Raw genomic sequence first — 26,569 nt, forward strand, 5'->3', positions numbered from 1 at the left:
AAACTCTTTCCAATCAGGGTCTTCCCCAACACCTAGGCTGAGCTATGTCAGGGTTCCTTAGAAGATTATGAAGTGGCAAATTATATTCTTCATCTATCCACATTGGCATCTGCTAATCCTTCTTGTTGTGGCCTGGACTGCAGATATTAGTCCATGTAGCTGCATGCTAAGTCATACTACAATGAATAAAATGCCTCCTCAGTTTCACAGTTCTCTATAGAATACATGGTTTCTCTTAAGAATAAGGCAAACTATTATTGCTGCTCCCAGTAATACTCTGAGGCATGTAAAGACTTTATCTGTCTGCTTCAATTTTTTTTTGTCTGGACACATGATGCAAACATTTCTGCTGAATTTGCATCATCCTGACTGCAGAAACTATGTCCCAGGTGCTCATCTGAGACTAGGTTGTATAGGTTCACGGAGAACACAACCATCAATTAATAATTTAAGTTATTATCTCACCACAAAACTTTACGTATTTTTCCATCCATTTATGTCAGGTCTAAAGCACTCTAGCACATTTTCTCTTACTAAGATCTGTTCTCAGTGAAGGGTCTGAGCCATAAGTTACTGAAAATATTCTTATTAAAAAAGATGGATAAAGAAACTTAAAAGAAGAGTCTGTACATTAGTGTACAAAGAATAAACCTAGCAAAGAGCTACCTTCTCTAGACTAAGAATAGTCTTCTTCTGATCCATATTCTGCCATTTCATTACCTGTTGTGCTGGTATGGATGTATTATGTCCCCCCAAACACCATTATATTTGATGTAATCTTGTGGGGGCTGATGTATTAGTGTTGATTGGGTTGGAACCTTTTGATTGGATGTTTCCCTGGAGATATGACTCACCCAACTGTGGGTGATGATGTAGATTGGATATTTTCCATGGAGGTGTTACCCCACCTATTCAGGATGGGTCTGAATTAAATCACTGGAGCAATATAAATGAGATGACAAACAGAAAGAGCAGAGCAGTTGTGAGCGACATTTTGGAGGGCAACTGAGAGACACATTTTGAAGATGGCCACTGAAAGCAGATTTTTGCTCCAGAGAAGCTAGAAGAGGATGAATGTCCCAAGATCAACACAGGAACTGAGAGAGGAGCGAGAACACAACCCGGGATCAGCAGATGCCAGCTACGTGCCTTCCCAGCTTAGAGAGGTTTTCCTGGACACCATTGACCTTCCTTCGATGAAGGTACCCGATTGTTGATGACTTAGCTTATCTTGGCCTTAAGATTGTAATTTTGTAACCAAATAAACCCCCTTTATAAAAGCCTATCCATTTCTAGTGTTTTGCAAAAAGGCAGCATTAGCAAACCGCAACACCTGTGTAACTTTGAGCACTCACGTCAGTTCTTTGGGTTCATGTTCTCATTTGGAAAACAGATAATCATAGTACTACTCTCCATCTTGCACTGTTGAAGGGATAAATATAAAATGCACCTGAAAATGTACCATAGGGACATGAAAATAATAATCGCTTAATGTATACTAGCCATTGTGTTTATTGCACCATGAGAGAAAAATAAAGACAACTCACAAAGAGTTTTCATTTACAAGATGTGCAGTATATTGCTTCCACAGAGCTCTGCTAGGCAAGGGTGAAAAGAGTTAGTCTCTTCTCTGTCACACTGGAATGCAGCCACTTAGAGGTGGAATTGTGGTATACTTCCTACTCTTCGCACCCTTCTGGGAGAGGGGAAAACAGCATTTCCAATTAAAGCACAGCAGGAATGTGATAAACCAAATGTAATCACAAAAGTTGGAAGTACCACAGAAAACCAAGAAGAGAGAGAAAGAAAGACACAAGACTCTATTACAGAGAAACACTAAAGTAGATATTGATTTAATTTATTTCAATTCAATTAAAAAAAATGATGCATGCCTATTGCATGATAAGTACCTTGCTATATTCTATAGAATTTGGAGAATAAAAGCAAACATGAATCCTGTGCAAAGTTTTTGCAGGCTTTTTAGGGGTAGTATGCATATTTACGTAACTATCAAATAATAATGATATTAATAAGTAACATTATTAGAGCATTTATGATACAAAGCAATATTCTAAGCCCCTTGCTTGTTTTCTTTTATTTAATTTCACAAAATGCCTATGACATAGGTACAATTTATTGTTGCTATTTTGCATATGAGGAAACTGAAGACCAAATGTTTAAGTAATTAGCTCAGGTTCACAGAGCTAGTAAGTGGCAAAACTGAGATTTGAGCTGGGGCATTCTGACTCCAGAACATTCTCTCTTCATCAGTACACTGCTCTGCCAATTTTTTTAATTTACCTACAAAACAGAGAGCAAACATATGATATAATACATAGCATATTATATATCAGAATATTTATTACAGAGAAGGAAACTTCCTATCCAGATGGGAAGTGCAAGAAGGACATTGAAATGTGTTTCCAGTTAAGGAGGGCTTTGAAAGATGGCAATGTTGATGGGCTAAAACCCTCAGTAAGAGCATTTCAAATCAGGGAGGGAATAGGTGAGCAAAGTGATGGAAGCAGGAAAGTATAGGGCATATCGGGAATTAAATAAGGGTTCCACATTAAAAGAGTCTACGTTATAAAGGGGAAATACCAGGAGTACTAGGAGATGACTTTGCAGACAGAAATGGGAACTCTTATAGTTCTGAGTCTGAGGATCTGTTTTCTGTAATGAATATATGGTGGATTATGGACTAAAATATAAGATGTGTCAAATGTAGAGTGAAGATAATGCCTAACTCTTCATGTCTTTATTCTCCACCTGTTATTTCTTCTCCTAGAGAAGGGGATTACAAAAGAGGAATAACATGTTTTTAAAAGGTAGCAGAATCCCTTCTTCAAATGAAATATCTTGTAGACATATCATGAAACATATAACTACACTATTTGAGAGAAGTGGAGAAAGGAGGCATAAATCTGTCCACCTGGCTCTGCCTTCTCCCTCTGTTCCTTGTCTGAATCCTAGAGATCTGAGGAATGTACCTGAAAAATGCAAAAGTTACCTGTGGCCAAAATATTACTAAACAGCATCTGACACTATAGTAGATTTTCCATGTTTATCCCCTTTTATCTATTTTTTTCTCATCTCTCTCTCTTTCCTTCTTTTTATATTATCTACTTACTATAGATTTCTTTCTTAGTTTTTTCTATATTTCTACTCTGAATCTAGTCACCATGAACTGTGGTCACCTTAATTGCAATCATAGGCAAAAACTATTTGAGACATTTCCTGACCCATTGGCCCCTGGGTGTTGGCTGTTGCTACACATTTTAAATGTCACTGGTATTGAATTAGAAGCAATATTTTTTTCTATAATCTGCTAAATTCTTCCAGCATAAAGATGCCATTTTAGCATAAATATTTACTGGCTTGCAGGAGAGGAAGCCAATGATGTCCGTCAACCTAAAATTTCCAATTCCACCTAGACCAGATTTGTATAGACAAGGCTGGCTTGTCAGATTATATTAGAGCTTTTGGATAGGATTTTATTTGGCCACTCCATGAAGTCTTAATAATGTTTAATCATTTGTTAAACTTATATTTGCTTAAGGTCCACCATGGGTAAGGACTTTTGCAAGATACCAGGGCATAATGATATGTTTTAGGTGTCCCCTGGCCTCCAGAATCTTCCCTTGGGAAACTTTTCCACAACCACATCTATACTGGGGGAGAAAGATCATATACTTCAAAATCAGTTAGTATTGCTATAGCAGCAGTTTTGAAGATCTGGCTAGATTGCATGTGTTTGGTATGGCAGCAGCAATTGGTATCTATTTTGAAGATAGACAAACTACATTGACAGGCTTCCCTCATTTGGTTTATTTTTTCTGGGATACATAAATATGTGGCCTGAATACAGACTTATCTAAGAATGATGCTGGGCAAAATACCTGCAATTTCTAAACATTTTATAATGACTGAAACTCCACATAATCATTAAACACTGTTAATATTAAGTACTTTATATAGAACATTACTATAAATATTTAGACATCAAAGAAAAGTATAAAGTCAGTAAATTGACTTTTCACATTTTCTGATCAGAAAATAATTTCCCAACCTCTGTATTCTGCAGAAAAATCCAATTTAAAGAATTACAAAAGTCTTTGAACCAGGATGAGTGGGTAATTAGAACATTCACATTTTCTAAGACAGAAAAGAACTAGTTCTGCACAATGAAATTACATAATCTTGTTATCTCTGAGTTTGTTTTTAAATGGATCATTGTCATTCCAAATTGCTATTGGGACTGATTCAAGTAAGAGCTTCCTGGTGTTAAGAAATCTGAACAAAGAACAGAATGCATCCTCTTAATCGCAGCTGCAGAGATACATCATTCTTTAGTTCGATTGCAAGAATATGCATTTATTCCCATAAATATAGTAAAAAACTCCAATGTATTTGATCAATATTCATGTTAATTAACCTTTCCCCTGTTCCCATATTGCCTTGTATCTATCAACTTTGAATAAATAAGAGGATAGAGTTCCCTTATTTCCCTAACATTCTGTTGAAGCACAAGGTAGTGTCACAAGAACTTTTCTATAAAACTTGATTTATTTTTCAGTTGAATTACCAAGCAGTGGGCTATATCGGAAGAAATAAAAAAAAGCACCTAATATTATTCATGCAGCCCTCTAAGATAAGAGATCATATCAACTATCTATGAGTCAGTTGACTGTGACAATTGAAATAGTCACAAATACAGAAAGTGTCCCTCCCATTTAGCAGACAGATTCAATGAACATATTAAGGTACTCTTATGTGGTTCTTCTCCTCATATGGTAAACATAAACTATATATTATGTATGGAATTGACTTGAATAAAAGGTGCCAGTAGTCTCTTCCAGAGTAATTTCACATAGCAAATGAACTGTATAAAACAAAAGCAGATTTTGCCCACAGGGCCTGTCACATGTTGCAATTTCCTCTTTAGCTTCATTACCAGGATTTCATACTGGTAACTTGTGCCTGTTTTTCAGAGTTTTCTGAAATAGTTAACATTTAATGCTGTACTTCCAGAAAGGCTTTAATAAAATCAAAGGATTTATTTTGCAAAAAGAAGTATATATGATTAAGAAAACTTAAGTCAAAGTTCTATTTCTGCCTCTTACTAATTCTGTGGTCTTGGGCAAGTTAGTTACATGTTCAGAATCTTTGCTTCTCTGTTTAAGAGAAATGCTAATAATACAGTAAATATTTAACTTATGACATTGTGGGGTACATCAGTGAAAAAAGGTAAGCATTTGGCAAATTGAAAACACTAGGGAAAGATGTCACCTAATATTTGGCAACATAGCATTAGTGCTAGAGGCATGAGCTATGGAATCAGAAAAACCTGAATTTGAGTGTTGGCCATTTTCTGTTAGTAGAAATAGGACAGCATACACAATTTCTCAGACTTTCTTTCCCCATCTACAAAATGAGAAAAGTAATACCTGGTGTTGGGGATTACATCATGTCCCCCACAAAAGACATGATCAGGTTCCAACCCCTGGCCCTATGGGTGTGAACCCATTTGTAAATAGCACCTTTGATTGGTGAAGGTGTGCCCAAACAGACTGAGGGTGAGCCTTTATCCAATATGGCTTAAGTCTTTATCGGAGAGAGGAAATTACTGGGAGCAGCCAGAAGCTGGACATCAAAGCAACCCAAGGACAAAGGAGACGACATCTCCACATGCATTGCCATGTAACAGGAAAGCCAGGAACCCTAAACATTCCTGGTGGAACAGAAGATACTGACCAGGGAGGAAACAAATCTTCTAACCTCTGAAACTGTGAGTCAGTAAATTCCTGTTGTTAAGGAACTGTATGCTATTTGTTTTAACACCTCCCTCACTGAGCTTTTCTGAAGGTAAAAAACATTATGTATGCAAAGTTTTTAGCAAGGTATAAGAGAGAAGTTCTCAAAAATGATAATTTATGTTTCTCTAATTATATTAGTCTCATCATTCTTATCTTAAAATGCAGTGCAGAATTAACCAAGGTTGTATCTTTATAATGTTGTGTGATAGACAAAAAGATCCAAATTTGTTTGACCTTTAGCTTCCCAATAGTGAAAAGAAATGTACTAAGATATTTGCTGATTTTTTAATGGCCTGATTCCTAGAGACTGAGAAGCTAAGCAGAGCTTTCTGAAGTCAAAGAATGCTGGGAAGGCAACAATTGGATTTCAGGTCTCTCCAGTAAGGATGGACACTTATCTACCCCAGAATTTCTGAGAGGAGTCCTCCGAAGACATCCTCAGGGCAAGACTTCAAGAATTTGACTAAAATCCTGCATCCAATCATCTCAATCTAAGACTGGATTAAGGTATAAGGTGATCTGCATTTATCTTGCTCTTTGACAGAAACAGAATTAAATCCTTAATGGAGAAGATACCATCATCAAGAGCATCTACAATTTCAATGAATAAGTTTTAACTTCCAATCCAAAATTATCAAGAAACAAGGCCAGAAAGAAGATAAATAACACTGACAATTGAAACAGACGCACTAAGTCAGCTATCAAAATCATCCTATATTGTCTTTAAATTAACTGCAATGAATATGTTTAAGAAAACAGATGACAAGAAAGAAAGTCACCACAGAAAGGGAAAAAAGAAAAATAGTAAATGGAAATTCTTGAATTAAATAACATAAAAATTGACATTAAGATTGCAATAAATGGGTTTAATAACAGGTAAGACATAGCTGTTAAGAGGTTTAGTAAACTGGAAGATGTCAGCATAAAGCATCTTGACTAAATCCTTTAAATACAAGTGGGAAAAAAATACAGAAAAGAGGCATAGAACACAAATGTGGCAAAAACTTGTATCCAACATATATGAAGAACTTCTATAAGTCAATATGAGTGGAAAGAAAACCCAGTAAAAAATTAGACAAAAACTTCCAGGAAGCAATACAAATATTTTCATGTTTCTGCAAATTTAGGCTTTCTGAAGAAGAAAACTGTAACTTAGCTTAATGGGGAGACCCTAGAAGTTAAAAGATGACAGAATAGACAGTGATAATTCCAAAGAGATTTAACTTCCTGAAGGGATGTATTTACACCTTAAAGTGGGATGAAATTTGGAGTTTTGGAAATATTTCGTGAGTTATAAACCCGAAGATGCTTGCTTGTTTTACTCCCCACTCCACCCCTAACCCCCAAACACTTGTTTATATTCCAAAAGGTAAAAGCCCCCCTTCTATTCCAAAGAGAATTTGTTTATATTAGGGGTTTTAGGTCCTTGTCATTTCTCTGAAGGGGAGGGTGGCAGCTGGGCAGCAATACAGGTGAACTCTTAGTCTTTTATTTCAGGTTCCTCTCCAGGGGTATGGAAAAACCTCCTTTTGTGTACATGCAGGCCTACCTGTCTACTCAGCTCTCATCACATTACCCTAGAAGATAAAAAGAATGGGGCAGGCGGGGCAAGATGGCAGACTGGTGAGCTGTAAGTTTTAGTTACTCCTCCAGGAAAGTAGGTAAAAAGCCAGGAACTGCGTGGACTGGACACCACAGAGCAATCTGTCTTTGGGCATACTTCATACAACACTCATGAAAACGTGGAACTGCTGAGATCAGCGAAATCTGTAAGTTTTTGCGGCCAGGGGACCCGCGCCCCTCCCTGCCAGGCTCAGTCCCGGGGGAGGAGGGGCTGTCAGCTCCGGGAAGGAGAAGGGAGAACTGCAGTGGCTGCTCTTATCGGAAACTCATTCTACTGATTCAAACTCCAACCATAGATAGACTGAGACCAGTCACCAGAGACTCTGAGAGCAGCCAGCCCAGCAGAGAGGAGACAGGCATAGAAAAAAAACAACATGAAAAACTCTAAAATAAAAGCAGAGGATTTTTGGAGTTCTGGTGAACACAGAAAGGGGAAGGGCGGAGCTCAGGCCTTGAGGCGCATATGCAAATCCCGAAGAAAAGCTGATCTCTCTGCCCTGTGGACCTTTCCTTAATGGCCCTGGTTGCTTTGTCTGTTAGCATTTCAATAACCCATTAGATCTCTGAGGAAGGCCGTTTTTTTTTTTGTTTGTTTGTTTTGTTTTGTTTTTTTTTTAAATTCTTTTCTCTTTTTCTAAAACAATTACTCTAAGAAGCCCAATACAGAAAGCTTCAAAGAAATGCAATTTGGGCACGTAAAGTCAAGAGCAGAACTAAGAGAGCTCTGAGACAAAAGGCAATAATCCAATGGCTGAGAAAATTCACTAAACACCACAACTTCCCAAGAAAAGGGGGGTGTCCGCTCACAGCCACCATCCTGGTGGACAGGAAACACTCCTGCCCATCGCCAGCCCCATAGCCCAGAGCTACCCCAGACAACCCAGTGTGACGGAAGTGCTTCAAATAACAGGCACACACCACAAAACTGGGCGTGGACATTAGCCTTCCCTGCAACCTCAGCTGAATGTCCCAGAGCTGGGAAGGTGGAGCAGTGTGAATTAACAAAGCCCCATTCAGCCATCATTTGAGCAGACTGGGAGCCTCCCTACACAGCCCAGTAGCCCAGAACTGCCCTGGGGGGACGGCACTCACCTGTGACATAGCACAGTCATCCCTCAACAGAGGACCCGGGGTGTGCAGCCTGGAAGAGGGGCCCACTTGCAAGTCTCAGGAGCCATACGCCAATACCAAAGACTTGTGGGACAGTGGCAGAGACAAACTGTGGCAGGACTGAACTGAAGGATTAGACTATTGCAGCAGCTTTAAAACTCTAGGATCATCAGGGAGATTTGATTGTTAGGGCCACCCCCCCTCCCCGACTGCCCAGAAACACGCCCCACATACAGGGCAGGCAACACCAACTACACACGCAAGCTTGGTACACCAATTGGGCCCCACAAGACTCACTCCCCCACTCACCAAAAAGGCTAAGCAGGGGAGAACTGGCTTGTGGAGAACAGGTGGCTCGTGGACGCCACCTGCTGGTTAGTTAGAGAAAGTGTACTCCACGAAGCTGTAGATCTGATAAATTAGAGATAAGGACTTCAATAGGTCTACAAACCCTAAAAGAACCCTATCAAGTTCAGCAAATGCCACGAGGCCAAAAACAACAGAAAATTATAAAGCATATGAAAAAACCAGACGATATGGATAACCCAAGCCCAAGCACCCAAATCAAAAGACCAGAAGAGACACAGCACATAGAGCAGCTACTCAAAGAACTAAAGATGAACAATGAGACCCTAGTACGGGATATGAAGGAAATCAAGAAGACCCTAGAAGAGCATAAAGAAGACATTGCAAGACTAAATAAAAAAATGGATGATCTTATGGAAATTAAAGAAACTGTTGACCAAATTAAAAAGATTCTGGACACTCATAGTACAAGACTAGAGGAAGTTGAACAACGAATCAGTGACCTGGAAGATGACAGATTGGAAAATGAAAGCATAAAAGAAAGAATGGGGAAACAAATTGAAAAAATCGAAATGGACCTCAGGGATATGATAGATAATATGAAACGTCCGAATATAAGACTCATTGGTGTCCCAGAAGGGGAAGAAAAGGGTAAAGGTCTAGGAAGAGTATTCAAAGAAATTGTTGGGGAAAACTTCCCAAATCTTCTAAACAACATAAATACACAAATCATAAATGCTCAGCGAACTCCAAATAGAATAAATCCAAAAAAACAAACTCCGAGACATATACTGATCACACTGTCAAACATAGAAGAGAAGGAGCAAGTTCTGAAAGCAGCAAGAGAAAAGCAATTCACCACATACAAAGGAAACAGCATAAGACTAAGTAGTGACTACTCACCAGCCACCATGGAGGCGAGAAGGCAGTGGCACGATATATTTAAAATTCTGAGTGAGAGGAATTTCCAGCCAAGAATACTTTATCCAGCAAAGCTCTCCTTCAGATTTGAGGGAGAGCTTAAATTTTTCACAGACAAACAAATGCTGAGAGAATTTGCTAACAAGAGACCTGCCCTACTGGAGATACTAAAGGAAGCCCTACAGACAGAGAAAAAAAGACAGGACAGAGAGACTTGGAGAAAGGTTCAGTACTAAAGAGATTCGGTATGGGTACAATAAAGGATATTAATAGAGAGAGGGAAAAATATGGCAAACATAATCCAAAGGATAAGATGGCCGATTCAAGAAATGCCTTCACGGTTTTAACGTTGAATGTAAATGGATTAAACTCCCCAATTAAAAGATATAGATTCGCAGAATGGATCAAAAAAAATGAACCATCAATATGTTGCATACAAGAGACTCATCTTAGACACAGGGACACAAAGAAACTGAAAGTGAAAGGATGGAAAAAAATATTTCATGCAAGCTACAGCCAAAAGAAAGCAGGTGTAGCAATATTAATCTCAGATAAAATAGACTTCAAATGCAGGGATGTTTTGAGAGACAAAGAAGGCCACTACATACTAATAAAAGGGGCAATTCAGCAAGAAGAAATAACAATCGTAAATGTCTATGCACCCAATCAAGGTGCCACAAAATACATGAGAGAAACACTGGCAAAACTAAAGGAAGCAATTGATGTTTCCACAATAATTGTGGGAGACTTCAACACATCACTCTCTCCTATAGATAGATCAACCAGACAGAAGACCAATAAGGAAATTGAAAACCTAAACAATCTGATAAATGAATTAGATTTAACAGACATCTACAGGACATTACATCCCAAATCACCAGGATACACATACTTTTCTAGTGCTCACGGAACTTTCTCCAGAATAGATCATATGCTGGGACATAAAACAAGCCTCAATAAATTTAAAAAGATTGAAATTATTCAAAGTACATTCTCTGACCACAATGGAATACAATTAGAAGTCAATAACCATCAGAGACTTAGAAAATTCACAAATACCTGGAGGTTAAACAACACACTCCTAAACAATCAGTGGGTTAAAGAAGAAATAGCAAGAGAAATTGCTAAATATATAGAGACGAATGAAAATGAGAACACAACATACCAAAACCTATGGGATGCAGCAAAAGCAGTGCTAAGGGGGAAATTTATAGCACTAAACGCATATATTAAAAAGGAAGAAAGAGCCAAAATCAAAGAACTAATGGATCAACTGAAGAAGCTAGAAAATGAACAGCAAACCAATCCTAAACCAAGTAGAAGAAAAGAAATAACAAGGATTAAAGCAGAAATAAATGACATAGAGAACAAAAAAACAATAGAGAGGATAAATATCACCAAAAGTTGGTTCTTTGAGAAGATCAACAAGATTGACAAGCCCCTAGCTAGACTGACAAAATCAAAAAGAGAGAAGACCCATATAAACAAAATAATGAATGAAAAAGGTGACATAACTGCAGATCCTGAAGAAATTAAAAAAATTATAAGAGGATATTATGAACAACTTTATGGCAACAAACTGGATAATGTAGAAGAAATGGACAATTTCCTGGAAACATATGAACAACCTAGACTGACCAGAGAAGAAATAGAAGACCTCAACCAACCCATCACAAGCAAAGAGATCCAATCAGTCATCAAAAATCTTCCCACAAATAAATGCCCAGGGCCAGATGGCTTCACAGGGGAATTCTACCAAACTTTCCAGAAAGAACTGACACCAATCTTACTCAAACTCTTTCAAAACATTGAAAAAAATGGAACACTACCTAACTCATTTTATGAAGCTAACATCAATCTAATACCAAAACCAGGCAAAGATGCTACAAAAAAGGAAAACTACCGGCCAATCTCCCTAATGAATATAGATGCAAAAATCCTCAACAAAATACTTGCAAATCGAATCCAAAGACACATTAAAAAAATCATACACCATGACCAAGTGGGGTTCATTCCAGGCATGCAAGGATGGTTCAACATAAGAAAAACAATCAATGTATTACAACACATTAAAAACTCGAAAGGGAAAAATCAATTGATCATCTCAATAGATGCTGAAAAAGCATTTGACAAAATCCAACATCCCTTTTTGATAAAAACACTTCAAAAGGTAGGAATTGAAGGAAACTTCCTCAACATGATAAAGAGCATATATGAAAAACCCACAGCCAGCATAGTACTCAATGGTGAGAGACTGAAAGCCTTCCCTCTAAGATCAGGAACAAGACAAGGATGCCCGCTGTCACCACTGTTATTCAACATTGTGCTGGAAGTGCTAGCCAGGGCAATCCGGCAAGACAAAGAAATAAAAGGCATCCAAATTAGAAAAGAAGAAGTAAAACTGTCATTGTTTGCAGATGATATGATCTTATATCTAGAAAACCCTGAGAAATCGATACACCTACTAGAGCTAATAAACAAATTTAGCAAAGTAGCGGGATACAAGATTAATGCACATAAGTCAGTAATGTTTCTATATGCTAGAAATTAACAAACTGAAGTGACACTCAAGAAAAAGATTCCATTTTCAATAGCAACTAAAAAAATCAAGTACCTAGGAATAAACTTAACCAAAGATGTAAAAGACCTATACAAAGAAAACTACATAACTCTACTAAAAGAAATAGAAGGGGACCTTAAAAGATGGAAAAATATTCCATGTTCATGGATAGGAAGGCTAAATGTCATTAAGATGTCAATTCTACCCAAACTCATCTACAGATTCAATGCAATCCCAATCAAAATTCCAACAACCTACTTTGCAGACTTGGAAAAGCTAGTTATCAAATTTATTTGGAAAGGGAAGATGCCTCGAATTGCTAAAGACACTCTAAAAAAGAAAAACGAAGTGGGAGGACTTACACTCCCTGACTTTGAAACTTATTATAAAGCCACAGTTGCCAAAACAGCATGGTACTGGCACAAAGATAGACATATAGATCAATGGAATCGAATTGAGAATTCAGAGATAGACCCTCAGATCTATGGCCGACTGATCTTTGATAAGGCCCCCAAAGTCACCGAACTGAGCCATAATGGTCTTTTCAACAAATGGGGCTGGGAGAGTTGGATATCCATATCCAAAAGAATGAAAGAGGACCCCTACCTCACCCCCTACACAAAAATTAACTCAAAATGGACCAAAGATCTCAATATAAAAGAAAGTACCATAAAACTCCTAGAAGATAATGTAGGAAAACATCTTCAAGACCTTGTATTAGGAGGCCACTTCCTAGACTTTACACCCAAAGCACAAGCAACAAAAGAGAAAATAGATAAATGGGAACTCCTCAAGCTTAGAAGTTTCTGCACCTCAAAGGAATTTCTCAAAAAGGTAAAGAGGCAGCCAACTCAATGGGAAAAAATTTTTGGAAACCATGTATCTGACAAAAGACTGATATCTTGCATATACAAAGAAATCCTACAACTCAATGACAATAGTACAGACAGCCCAATTATAAAATGGGCAAAAGATATGAAAAGACAGTTCTCTGAAGAGGAAATACAAATGGCCAAAAAACACATGAAAAAATGTTCAGTTTCACTAGCTATTAGAGAGATGCAAATTAAGACCACAATGAGATACCATCTAACACCGGTTAGAATGGCTGCCATTAAACAAACAGGAAACTACAAATGCTGGAGGGGATGTGGAGAAATTGGAACTCTTATTCATTGTTGGTGGGACTGTATAATGGTTCAGCCACTCTGGAAGTCAGTCTGGCAGTTCCTTAGAAATAGAGCTACCATTCGATCCAGCGATCGCACTTCTCGGTATATACCCGGAAGATCGGAAAGCAGTGACACGAACAGATATCTGCACACCAATGTTCATAGCAGCATTATTCACAATTGCCAAGAGATGGAAACAACCGAAATGTCCTTCAACAGATGAGTGGATAAATAAAATGTGGTATATACACACGATGGAATACTACGCGGCAGTAAGAAGGAACGATCTCGTGAAACATATGACAACATGGATGAACCTTGAAGACATAATGCTGAGCGAAATAAGCCAGGCACAAAAAGAGAAATATTATATGCTACCACTAATGTGAACTTTGAAAAATGTAAAACAAATGGTTTATAATGTAGAATGTAGGGGAACTAGCAGTAGAGAGCAATTAAGGAAGGGGGAACAATAATCCAAGAAGAACAGATAAGCTATTTAACGTTCTGGGGATGCCCAGAAATGACTATGGTCTGTTAATTTCTGATGGATGTAGTAGGAACAAGTTCACTGAAATGTTGCTATATTATGTAACTTTCTTGGGGTAAAGTAGGAACATGTTGGAAGTTAAGCAGTTATCTTAGGTTAGTTGTCTTTTTCTTACTCCCTTGTTATGGTCTCTTTGAAATGTTCTTTTATTGTATGTTTGTTTTCTTTTTAACTTTTTTTTTTCATACAGTTGATTTAAAAAAGAAGGGAAAGTTAAAAAAAAAAAAAAAAAGAAAAAAGACAAACAAGGAAAAAAAAAAAAAGATGTAGTGCCCCCTTGAGGAGCCTGTGGAGAATGCAGGGGTATTCTCCTACCCCACCTCCATGGTTGCTAACATGACCACAGACATAGGGGACTGGTGGTTTGATGGGTTGACCCCTCTACCATAAGTTTTACCCTTGGGAAGACGGTTGCTGCAAAGGAGAGGCTAGGCCTCCCTATATTTGTGCCTAAGAGTCTCCTCCTGAATGCCTCTTTGTTGCTCAGATGTGGCCCTCTCTCTCTGGCTAAGCCAACTTGAAAGGTGAAATCACTGCCCTCCCCCCTATGTGGGATCAGACACCCAGGGGAGTGAATCTCCCTGGCAACGTGGAATATGACTCCCGGGGAGGAATGTAGACCCGGCATCGTGGGATGGAGAACATCTTCTTGACCAAAAGGGGGATGTGAAAGGAAATGAAATAAGCTACAGTGGCAGAGAGATTCCAAAACGAGCCGAGAGGTCACTCTGGTGGGCACTCTTACGCACACTTTAGACAACCTTTTTTAGGTTCTAAAGAATTGGGGTAGCTGGTGGTGGATACCTGAAACTATTAAACTATAACCCAGAACCCATGAATCTCGAAGACAGTTGTATAAAAATGTAGCTTATGAGGGGTGACAATGGGATTGGGAATGCCATAAGGACCAAACTCCACTTTGTCTAGTTTATGGATGGATGTGTAGAAAAGTAGGGGAAGGAAACAAACAGACAAAGGTACCCAGTGTTCTTTTTTACTTCAATTGCTCTTTTTCACTCTAATTATTATTCTTGTTATTTTTGTGTGTGTGCTAATGAAGGTGTCAGGGATTGATTTAGGTGATGAATGTACAACTATGTAATGGTACTGTAAACAATCGAAAGTACAATTTGTTTTGTATAACTGCGTGGTATGTGAATATATCTCAATAAAATGATGATTAAAAAAAAAAAAAAAGAATGGGGCATGCAGAACTGATGTGGTTATTGTTATAAGTAATTATAATCCATCCCTACTCCAGAAACTCATATTTCTTTTCAGGATAATATGAACAGATATAGACACTGGAAACTTATCAAAATATTACTTTACAAAAATCTGTTTACAAAAGAGAATGTCCAAAAGGCCAATAAACACAGGAACATATTCCCAACCTCATTAAGCAGAACGAAATGCAAGTCAAATCTACAATGAGGTCTCACTACACACCCACAAGAATGGTTAATACCAAGCACACTGGTGAGGTTGTGGGATAACTGGAGCACTCAAAAGATGGTAGAAATGTAAATTAGAATGGCCACTTGGGAAAGCTGCTTGACAGCATCTAATAAAGCTGAACATAGGTATCACTATGGTGCTTGGTTTATTCCCCCAAAAAATGTATATAAACACATATGCACACAAAATGACCATTTGTGATATTCAAAGCAGTCTCAATGTCTTGAATTAATAGATAAAATGCAGTATCTCCATAAACCCAACTAAATGCCAACAAACATGCAGCAAAGGACATGTGCAAAAATGATCATAAGCACACTATTCATAATTATCACAAAATGCAAACAAGTTACATACCTGCAAAAATGCACTGGATATATATACTGGTGTAGTCATATAATGGTCAATTGTAAAGCAATGAAAATGATGGGCTACTATCACACACAATTATATAGTTGTTTCACAAAAACAAAATATTGATCAAAAGAAGCCAGACACAAAATGGTACATGTTATATGATCTTATTTATATGAATTTCAGAAATAGGCAAACTAATCTGTGGTGAAACAAGTCAAAATGGTACATTACTTTGGGAAAGTACCTTTGCTTGTGATCTATTTATTAACCTGAGGGCAATTTTGCTAACGTTTGTTCTGTGGAAATCAATAGATTTGGGCACTTAACGATTTCTGCACTTTTCTATATGTAAGTTATACTTCACTTTTCAAAAAACGTTTATTTACATAAGCATAATTTGCAAGATCAAAATCTTACATTTTAGATAAACAATAGTTTAATAAGATGTTAGGCTTATATTATTTTGCTTTGTTTTGTTGGAAGTAAAATTAAACTTTTTCCAACTTTCTGATCTTTAATAAGTTTTAGCATATATAATATAAAATATTAAAACATTCCATTCCAAAAATGCAAAACTTCCTTGGAACTATTTTTTTTTTCATTAATTCGTAGCCAGTTTGTGCCAATTTGATCCACAAATTTTGGTTTGTGGAGGAAACAAAAGTTTTTCCAGTGTTTTCTAGAGGTAGAGAAAGATTCAGAATTGCAAGTAGCCTTTCTGATTTCAATTCCCACACTCCAGTTACACTCCGTTATTTGAGATTTGCAATAACTGGTTTTCTCTCATATCTTCTTGTGAATATTCATTCACAGCAAAAATTTATCTTACTTAGGACAGTAAATTCCAATGTCAAAATATGAAATTCCATTTCTATAACTGGACTACTGGAATGATTTCCTTGCCTGTTAGAGGTGCTTTGCCTATGTTACCTCAATTGAACTGCCCCAAAGCTCTCTGCTGATAAGTAGTAGGAACAGAATTCCTGCTCAGTCTAACGAGGTCTGAAGCTCATCTTGTTTTCATTGTGTTGCCTCCATATCAATTTTTAATGCAATTTTATTGAGATATATTCATATACCATACAATCATCCAAAGTGTACAATCAGTGTTTCACAGTATCACCATACAACTGTGCATTCATCACCATAATTTTTTGAACATTTTCATTACTCAAAAGAATAAAAATAAGAATAAGAATAAAAATAAAAGTAAAAAAAGAACACCCAAAACATCTCATACTCTTTCCTCCCCTATTATTAATTTACTTTTTGTCCACACTTTTTTACTCATCTGTCCACACAATGGATAAAGGGAGTGGGAGCCACAAGGTTTTCACAATCACACAGTCATACTGTATAAGTTATATAGTTCTATGATCATCTTCAAGAATCAAGGATACTGGATTGCAGTTCAACAGTTTCAGGTATTTCCTTCTATCTATTCTAATACACTAAAAACTAAAAAGGTGTGTCTATATAATGCATAAGAATAACCTCCAGAATGACCTCTTGACTCCATTTGAGATCTCTCAGCCAATGAAACTTTACTTGTTTCTTTCTCTTCCCCCTTTTAGTCAAGAAAGCTTTCTCAATCCCACGATTCTGGGTCCAGGCTCATCCCTGGGAGTCATGTCACATGTTGCAAGGGAGATTTACATCCCTGGGAGTCATATCCCACACTGGGGGGTGGGGAGGGCAGTGAGTTTGCCTGCAGAGTGGGCTTAGAGAGAGGCCACATCTGAGCAGCAAAAGAGGTTCTTTGGTGGTGTCTCTTAGGCACAATTATAAAGTACACTTAGCCTCTCCTTTGCAGTAACAAACTTCAGAAGGGCAAGCCCCAAGATCAAGGGCTTGGCCTACTACAATGGTAGTCTGCAATGCCTGTAGAATATCAGGAATTCCCCAGTTGGGGAAGTTTAATATTTCCATATTTTCCCCCAGGCCCTCAAGGGGGCTTTGCAAATACTTTTTATTCTCTGTCCAAATTACTCTGGGATGTATCAGGGTTTCTTGCTAACCTGTACAAACCAACCAGTTCTCACCTCCTATTCAAGGTTCCATGTAATTATGGTGTATGAGTAAACTGACCATACACATTAAATTATATAACATGCTACAGAAAATATCAATTTTACACCAAATAAATGTCTTTTCCTTTGGTCTCACACAGAAGTTGAGGTATTAAAACACAGTCAATATCATCCATTTCCCTTTAGTCTGTTTTACCTTAGTCCTAATCAAGTCTAGTTTGTTCATATGTCTAATTAAAGTCTGATCTCTTTTTTAGCTTCTTTAACATTTGCTGTATGGGGTAATGCTGACATTCATAGCTGCCCAACTCTGGTTCTGAGTCTCAGGTGTCACACAGATACCCAAAGTTCCAGGGACTGACCAGGTTATACATGAACAGCTCAGCATCTCAGAATTTAGAGATAAACATTACAACTCATGAATGGATGTGACTGCTGTAAGAGCTTACAATCTAGGAACCTTTATCATAAGCCTTCCCCTGATAGACTATGATCTCAGATTCAATTTTCCGAGTTTGCACATTATAGTTAGTCCATATTATGAGGCATTATAATGATTGCCTTTTTGATTCTGGCTTATCTCACTCAACATACTGTCCTCAAGGTCCATACACCTAGTTGCATACCTCACAACTTCATTCCTTCATGCTGCCACTTGGTATTCCATTGTGTGTATACACCACCATTCCATTTATCAGTCTATGTACCCTTAGTTCACCTCCATCCATTGCAAATTGTGACTGGTACTGCCATAAACACAAATGTGCAATGTCCACTCATGTCCCTGCTCTCAGTTCTTCCAAATATATACCCAATAAAGGTGTTGCAGGACCATATGGCAACCCCACTGTTAGCTTCCTGTGGGACCACCACACTGTCCTCCAGCTGGGCTGCACCATTCTACTTCCCTACCAATAGAGAATAGGTACATCCCTGTCTCCACATTTTCTCCAGCATTTGTATCCCTCTGTTTATTTTTTAAACAGTTTTATTCACATACCATACAACCCATCCTAAGTAAACAATCAATAATTCCCAGTATCATCACATAATTATGCATTCACCTCCACAATCTATATGAGGAGATTTCCATTTCTTCCACAAAGCAAGAGGGAAAGGAGGAAAAAAATGAAGAATAAAAATATAGAAGATAAAAGAAAAATAAAGATAAAATAAAATACAATGAAAAGGTCAGATAACAACACCACCACCAAGAATCCCATATCACTCCCTTATATCCCCCTCTTACAGTCATTTAGCTTTGGTATATTGCCTTTGTTACAATTAATGGAAGCCTTTTACAATGTTACCATTAACTATGGATTCTAGTTTGCATTGATTGTATTTTTCCCCTACACCATCCAATTTTCAACACCTTGCAAGGTTGATGTGCTGGTTTGGATGTATTATGTCCCCCAAAATGCCATGTTCTTTGATGCAATCTTGTGGGAGAAGTATTAGTGTTGATGAGGTTGGAATCCTTTGATTGAGTGTTTCCATGGAGATGTGACCCAATCAGCTGTGGGCAAGACTTTGATTGGATAATTTCCATGGAGGTGTTACCCACCCATTCAGGGTGGGTCTTAATTGAATCACTGGAGTCCTGTAAAAGTGCTTACAGACAGAAGGAGGTACAGCACCCAAGATAGACACTTTGAAGAATGCACAGGACCTGAGAGTGGAGCTGGAATACAACCTGGCATCAGCAGACACCAGCCACGTGCCTTCCCAACTAATAGAGGGTTTCCTGATGCCATTGGCCTTCCTTTGGTGAAAGTATACTGTGTTGATGCCTTCATTTGGACATTTTCATGACCTTCAGACTGTAATTTTGTAACCAAATAAACCTCCTTTATAAAAGTCAATCCATTTCTGGTATTTTGCATAATGGCAGTATTAGCAAACCAGAACAGTTGACATTCATTTGTTCTCCCTATGTAAAAACATTCTTATATTTGTACATTTAATCCCCATAATTGACCACTCTAGGTTTCACTAAGTTACACACTCACAGTCTTTATCTTCTGTCTTTCCTTGTGGTGTCATACATGCCCCTAGCCTTCCTCTCTCAACCAAACAAACTCATCTTTGTTCAGAATACTTACAATATTGTGATATCATCACACAGTATTATGCTATCCTTTCCATTTCTGGATCTATACAATCAATCATGTTGAACCTTATATACTACTTCAGCATCAAATGCCTGCTCTTTAACCTCTTTCTATATCCTGATAATCTATGTTCTTGACTCTCAAATTTCACTCATCAATGTTAGTTCTCATTTGTGAGACCATACAGTATCAGTTCTTTTGTTTCTGGCTAATTTCACTCAACATAATGTCTAATGTCTACTATTTTGTCTTTTGGATTTTATATGTCATATCTTATTTTATTTTTATTTTTTCCTGTCTCTCTTCTTTTACCCTTACTGATAGTTTTCATTTCTCTAAACATCTCTCTCCTGTTTTTTCCTAGCTTCCTATAATGCTCCCTTTAGTATTTCTTGTAGAGCAGGTCTCTTGTTCACAATTTCTCCCAGTGTCTGTTTGTCTGAAAATATTTTAAACTCTCCCTCATTTTTGAGGGACAGTTTTTCCAGACATAGAATTCTTGATTGGCAGTTTTTCTCTTTTGGTATCTTAAATATATCATGCCACTGGCTTCTCGCCTCTATGGTTTCTACTGAGAAATCCACACATAGTCTTATCAAGCTTGCTTTGTATGTGATGTATTGCTTTTCTCTTGCTGCTTTTAGAATTCTCTGTCTTTGACAGTTGATAATCTGATTATTAAGTGTCTTGGAGTTGGTCTACTTGGATCTATTCTGTTTTGGGTACACTGTGCTTCTTCTGTAATTATATGTCTTTCATAAGAAATGGGAAATTTTCGGTGACTATTTCCTCATTATTGTTTCTGCCCCTTTTCCCTTCTCTTCTCCTTCTAGGATACTCAGCCTATATTCATGCACTTCATGTTGTCATTCAGTTTCCTAAGACCCTCCTCATAGTTTTCCATTCTTTTCCCCGTCTGTTCTTTTTTGTGTAGCATTGATGATATCCTATCCTCTAGTTCATGAATTCTTTCTTCTGCCTCTTCACATCTGCTGTTGTTTGTCTCCGTTGTGTTTTTCATCTCTTCTATTGCATCTTTCATTCCCATAAGTTCTGCTAATTGTTTTTTCAAATGTTTCAGTTCTTCCTTATGTTTGCCTAATGCATTCTTTATATCCTTCATCTCTTTTGCCGTATCTTCCCTCAACTCATTGATTTGATTTTTTAATTGATCTAGCATATTTGCTTGAAGATCTTTAATTAGTTATTTCAACTTCTGTATTTCATTTGAAGAGTAAGTTTGTTCCTTTGACTGGGCCATATCTTCAATTTTCCTAGTATGATTTGTAACTCTTTGCTGTCTAGGCATCTGGTTTCCTTGATTACCCCCAATCAGATTTTCCCATACCAGATGGGCCCAGGTCTCAGGAGGAGGGTTTAATCAATATCAGGTTCCCTGAGCTGAGACCCAGAAAGTTGTCATACTTTCATGTGAGGCCTCTAGACCCTGTGCTCTTCTTATCCTACCCAACAGGTGGCACTTATCATCCTGCAGCTCCCCACCATCATAAAGACGTGTGATGCCTTTAATTCTCAGTGTACCCTGTCCCAGCCTGGGGCCAAAGGTGTCAGAAGCTAAGCTTAAGGTGTTTCTGATTTTTTCCCCCAGGCCCTGGAGTCTGAGTTCTCTGAGGAAGGGCCACCATTTGAGCTGGGCCCCACCCCCCTTTTCTTAGGAAAGATAAGCCCTTTAGGGAATTATCTCCTATACTTGATTTTTTCCTTTGACTCTCTATCTTAACTCTACCCTTGCTTGGGTAGGTGCTGACAACTGAAAATGCCTGAGGCTTTCTCTAATGAGCTACTTAGAATGAGAGAAATAAAAGGAAAAAAGAAAGAAGTCCCCTTTTTAGAGCCACTTCTCAGCCCTCTAGTTGACCAGTTAAGATCCAGAGTTGGCATGCCCCTTTGCTTGGGACACAGCTTGCCCTTTTCCAGTATTCTGAGCTCAGCCATCTCTGAAAGCCTCTGTTTTTATTTATTTATGTATTTTTTTCCCATCAGCCCTGCCTCTTCTCTGCTGAGAGAAATCTCTGCGTTCCTTTCCTGCTTGCTCTGGGTTTGTCTGTGCTCATAGCTTGTATTCAATAGTCCAAATTTGTTAATTAAAACCACAATTGGAGCTTGGTTTACTTACTTCCCCTCACCCCTGGTAGCCTGCTTTTTTTTCCACAAGGAAGGTTTCCAACTCAGCCTGCCATGCCGGTGGGGTGGGGCACCATCTCTACATTTTGGGGAGCTTTACTTATACAGTTCTGTACTGTGATCTCAGCTATTCAACCATTCCAGACTGGTGTATGATGTTGTCTGGTCACAGAAGTCCCCCAACATTTGTTCCAGATTATTTTCTAGTTGTTCCTGGTTATTTGCTAGTTCTTCTAGGGGACTAATTAAATTCCACACCTTCCTATGCCACCATCTTGCCCCATCTCCGCTCCATATCAATTTAACTTCAGTTATGAAACATGTCAATTCCAAATGTGGAAATCATCATCAACAGGCTCTTGCAATATTTTGTCTCATTCTAGGATAGATTATAGCTCTCTTTACTCTGTACTAAATGGATAAGTAGGAATAGTCCATATTACTACAGCTAGTGATAAACTAAAAGTTTTCGGGGGGAACATAAATGAGAATCTGTTAAATACCACCCTCCCACTGATGTAAAAATGCCAGAAACCAAGATGCTTATCATCACTTGTCTTCAGCAATGTATATATGCTAATCTAGGACCTTTAATTTTAAGATATATGCATAGCAGCATAAAGGAGAATGAATAACATAACCATTCTCTGCTTAAGGTCTTTTATGTGATATGCATTTCTTCCTAAATCCATTAGGGAATAGCTCATTTCATTAAGGACAAGTTTGTGATTGGTTTTCCTAAATGTAAGGCAGGGTTTGTAATTAAATTTTATCAGAGATCCTCTGAACCAAAGGAAAAAATGAAAGGGCTGACAATCTTGCCCTAAGAACATAATAAGAGGCTCAGAACACAAATTCTTTCTTGCTACAAAAGTTACAGAGGTCTCTTAATTGGAGCTTGGCCGATGACCTTTTCTTTTCCAAACATTACTAATCTCTTAGCAATGTCATCTCTTGATCCCAGGATCCTTTGAGTCATTGACGTTTCTGACATTGAGGCAAAGATCTGAAAGCAGACCAAATGGTAATAAGTTATTTTGGTTTAGGTTTTTCATTTTAAAGGGAGGAAAGAAGTATATAAATCCCTTTGACTGTACTCTGGCTCAATCTTAGAACTTCTGTCTTAATGTGATTTAAAAAACAATTAGTGGGAATGTAATATGGTGCAGCCACTATGGAAAGCAATATGGAGCTTCCACAAAATGTTAAGTATAGAATTCACCATAGGACCCAGCAATTCCACTTCTAGAAATATACCCAGAGAAAGTGAAAACAGGGTCTGAAACTGATACTTGTATACTAGTGTTTGTACCAGCTTTATTCATGATAGGCCAAAAGTGGAAAGAACCCAATTATCCACCAATGAATGTATGGATAAACAAAACATAGTACATGCACACAAAGAAATATCATTCAGCCAAAAGAAGAATGAAGTTCTGAGTCATGCTGCAATGTGGAATAATCTTGAAAGCATTATGCTTAGTGAAATAAGCAAGACACGTGAGGACAAATGTATGATGTCACCTTTAAGAGATGTCTAGAAATAGCAAATCTGCAGAGACAGAAAGCTGATCAAATATTACCAAAGGATGGGGGAGAGGAGAAGATGGATTGTATGTTTGGTGGATATGGAGTGCATGTAAGTAAAATTAATTTTTTAAAAAAGTTATATTGTGGTCTAGCCTAGCAAGGCATGGCACCTCCAAGTTTGGCTGACTAAATCTTGCAGGAAGTATAATGGCAAAGCAAAAATGGAAGGCAACATTTTCAAATTGTACTCAAATCAGGAAATGACCACGTGAAATGCAAGACAAAAGAAAGATGCAGGGCACTTGTAGTCAGAACTACAGGGCCTAGTATAGTGATAAGAGCTATTTCTCTGATTACCACATAACCCTGGCAGTCACCATAGTCAGGCATCAACCTATGGAAATATGCTTCAAGAAAAGCTCTTTAAACACTGCCTCCAGCTAAAAGTTGGTACAACCTGCATGCAGCAAGAGGTCTCTGCCACAAACCAAGACTCTCAGCTCAGAAGGTACAGATCCAGAAAAATGTGTGAGAATTTAGGGGAAAAGATAATCCAGAATAGAAACACTTTGCTCCACTAAGGGCTCTCATCTATTCATTAAACTAATACAGATAAACTAGAAATCAATATCAAATTCTCATTTTGTTACATCAATTACATTTTACTGCATGTGTGGATGCTTCAGTTATTTGTATGGTAAAGTATATATTATTCTCATTCCAATATGTGGGTTTAGTTACTGCCCAGAAAAAATATGTCTATATCATAATATTTGAAATAGAAAATTTCAAGTATTAAAAATAATTATAAAATACCTGCACAGATTGTGTCATCAATCTGTTGCCAAGCCAATACAGTGCATAAAGTAGGTTTAATGAAGTAAATAGTAGGCAGTAGGGAATGTTTCCTGGCAATGTTAATTTTGTTTGCATTGAAATGCTCCATATTACACCATAGTTCTGATTCCAGAGAAAATGAAAGCCAGTTCCACATGTGCAGAAGTTATGCTAACTCATGGAATGAAATGCACAAAATTGAGCTCTGTAAGTGTTATTCTGTATTTGCAGTGAAAAACAGGGCTCAGTGAATACAGGATAGTTGAAGACATATCTACATCTTTACATTTTCTCATTTTCTACTTAAATATGGCATTTATTAATGAAAATGACATATTACTCATATGTTCATCAGCATGATGAGTCTACACCCCTTAAAAATAGGCTGCAGGTAGGTGTGGCTATTCACCTAGTGCTACCAGTTGTGAAAAAGGAAATGATGTCATATTTGTCCTTCTCCCTTCCTGGTTTATACTGAATATAAAATAATTGTGGAATTTCTTAAAATCTATATAGGGCAATGGATGCCAAATGAACACAGATATTGCACAGAATTATTCCAAATTTCAAAGAAAATATGGTCTAACGCTGTATGTTAAAATTGGGCAATTTTATATATGTCATGTCAATATGAATGTTCACATGTTATATTTTTTCTTTGAAAGTAATGAGCATCTCTAATTAAAAATGCTAGAAAACATAATGTGTATTAAATATTTTAGAGACTCAACACATTGTTGTCAATTGAATAATAGTTATTACTGTGGCTAAGATACAAAAAAACTATTTCCTGGTAAGTTTGGAGTAAATATAAACTATCTTGAAGAACAATTTCACTAAAAATATTTCTATCTATCTATCTTTCTATCTATCATCTATCTATCTGTCTATCTATCTACCTACCTATCATCTATCATATGTAACATACACACATCTAAGTATGTCAGTTAATTAATTAATAATTAATTGTGAATAATTTTCTATTAGAGTGACAGGTTTAACAGGCAAATGTCCCCAGTCCCTTTGAAGTTCACTTTAGATTACCACATTATGCTATAATTTATCATTGATTGTTTTTATGGCTACTTTCTGCCCTTCTAATCTATTTGGCTCATAAGCAAAATCATCATCAAAGAGCTATTGAGTATTCCTAAGGACTTAGCAATATACTAGGTGTTTGAACATTGAAAACTATAGAGAATATGCTTAGTTACTGTTGAATTGAAATACTGAGTGGTCCATTAGGCAGAAATGAGGAACTCATCCATCAGTGGCATCCATGGTAAATGATTACTCTGACAGTTCATATGCTGAATATGAGAACACTCATGAGAATGTATGCAGTGGAGGGTGGCATGCTAACTTTTCTATTATCCTGAGAGTCTTCTCTTCAGTAAATTTCTGTAACTCTGTCTTAAATCAACTGTCATGCTATACGTAACATAGACTATAAATAATTCTGACCAACCCATTATATCTAAGGAAAGATAACTCAAGGGCATTGATCTACAGTATGGGATTATTAAAGCCTGAACAACACATGGATAATCTAGAATTTAAATTGTTTAGTAACAACAGAAGACGTAAGGAAATTGGTGATAGTCACAATATTTAAGAAGTTCTAATTTGCACACTAATAAACAGCTGTATAGAAATGGCACCAAAATACACCCATTTGGTTACCAAATCTTGGGTAACTCAAAAGCAACAGGATGCTAAGTTTTGTGGTGTGGTGCTATATGCCCCAGAAAAAACATGTTCTTAATCTTAATTTGTTCCTCTGGGTGTAAATCCTATTACTGGAGGCCTTATGGAGAAGGCCACAGAGAGAGAGAGAGAAAGTCATAGGGAAAGATATCAGAAGTCAACTGAACCCAGAGTAGAAAGGACAATACATTGCTATGTGCATTGACATGTGATGGAAAAGCCAAGGTCCAAGAACACCACAGACTTCCAGGAAAGAGTATTGTCTTGCCGATACCTCAATTCTGGACTTTTCCTAGCTTGAAAACCATGAGCCAATAAATTCTCATTGTTTCA

This window comes from Choloepus didactylus, chromosome 12 (genome assembly GCF_015220235.1).
Source record: "Choloepus didactylus isolate mChoDid1 chromosome 12, mChoDid1.pri, whole genome shotgun sequence".
Classification (NCBI taxonomy): domain Eukaryota; kingdom Metazoa; phylum Chordata; class Mammalia; order Pilosa; family Megalonychidae; genus Choloepus; species Choloepus didactylus.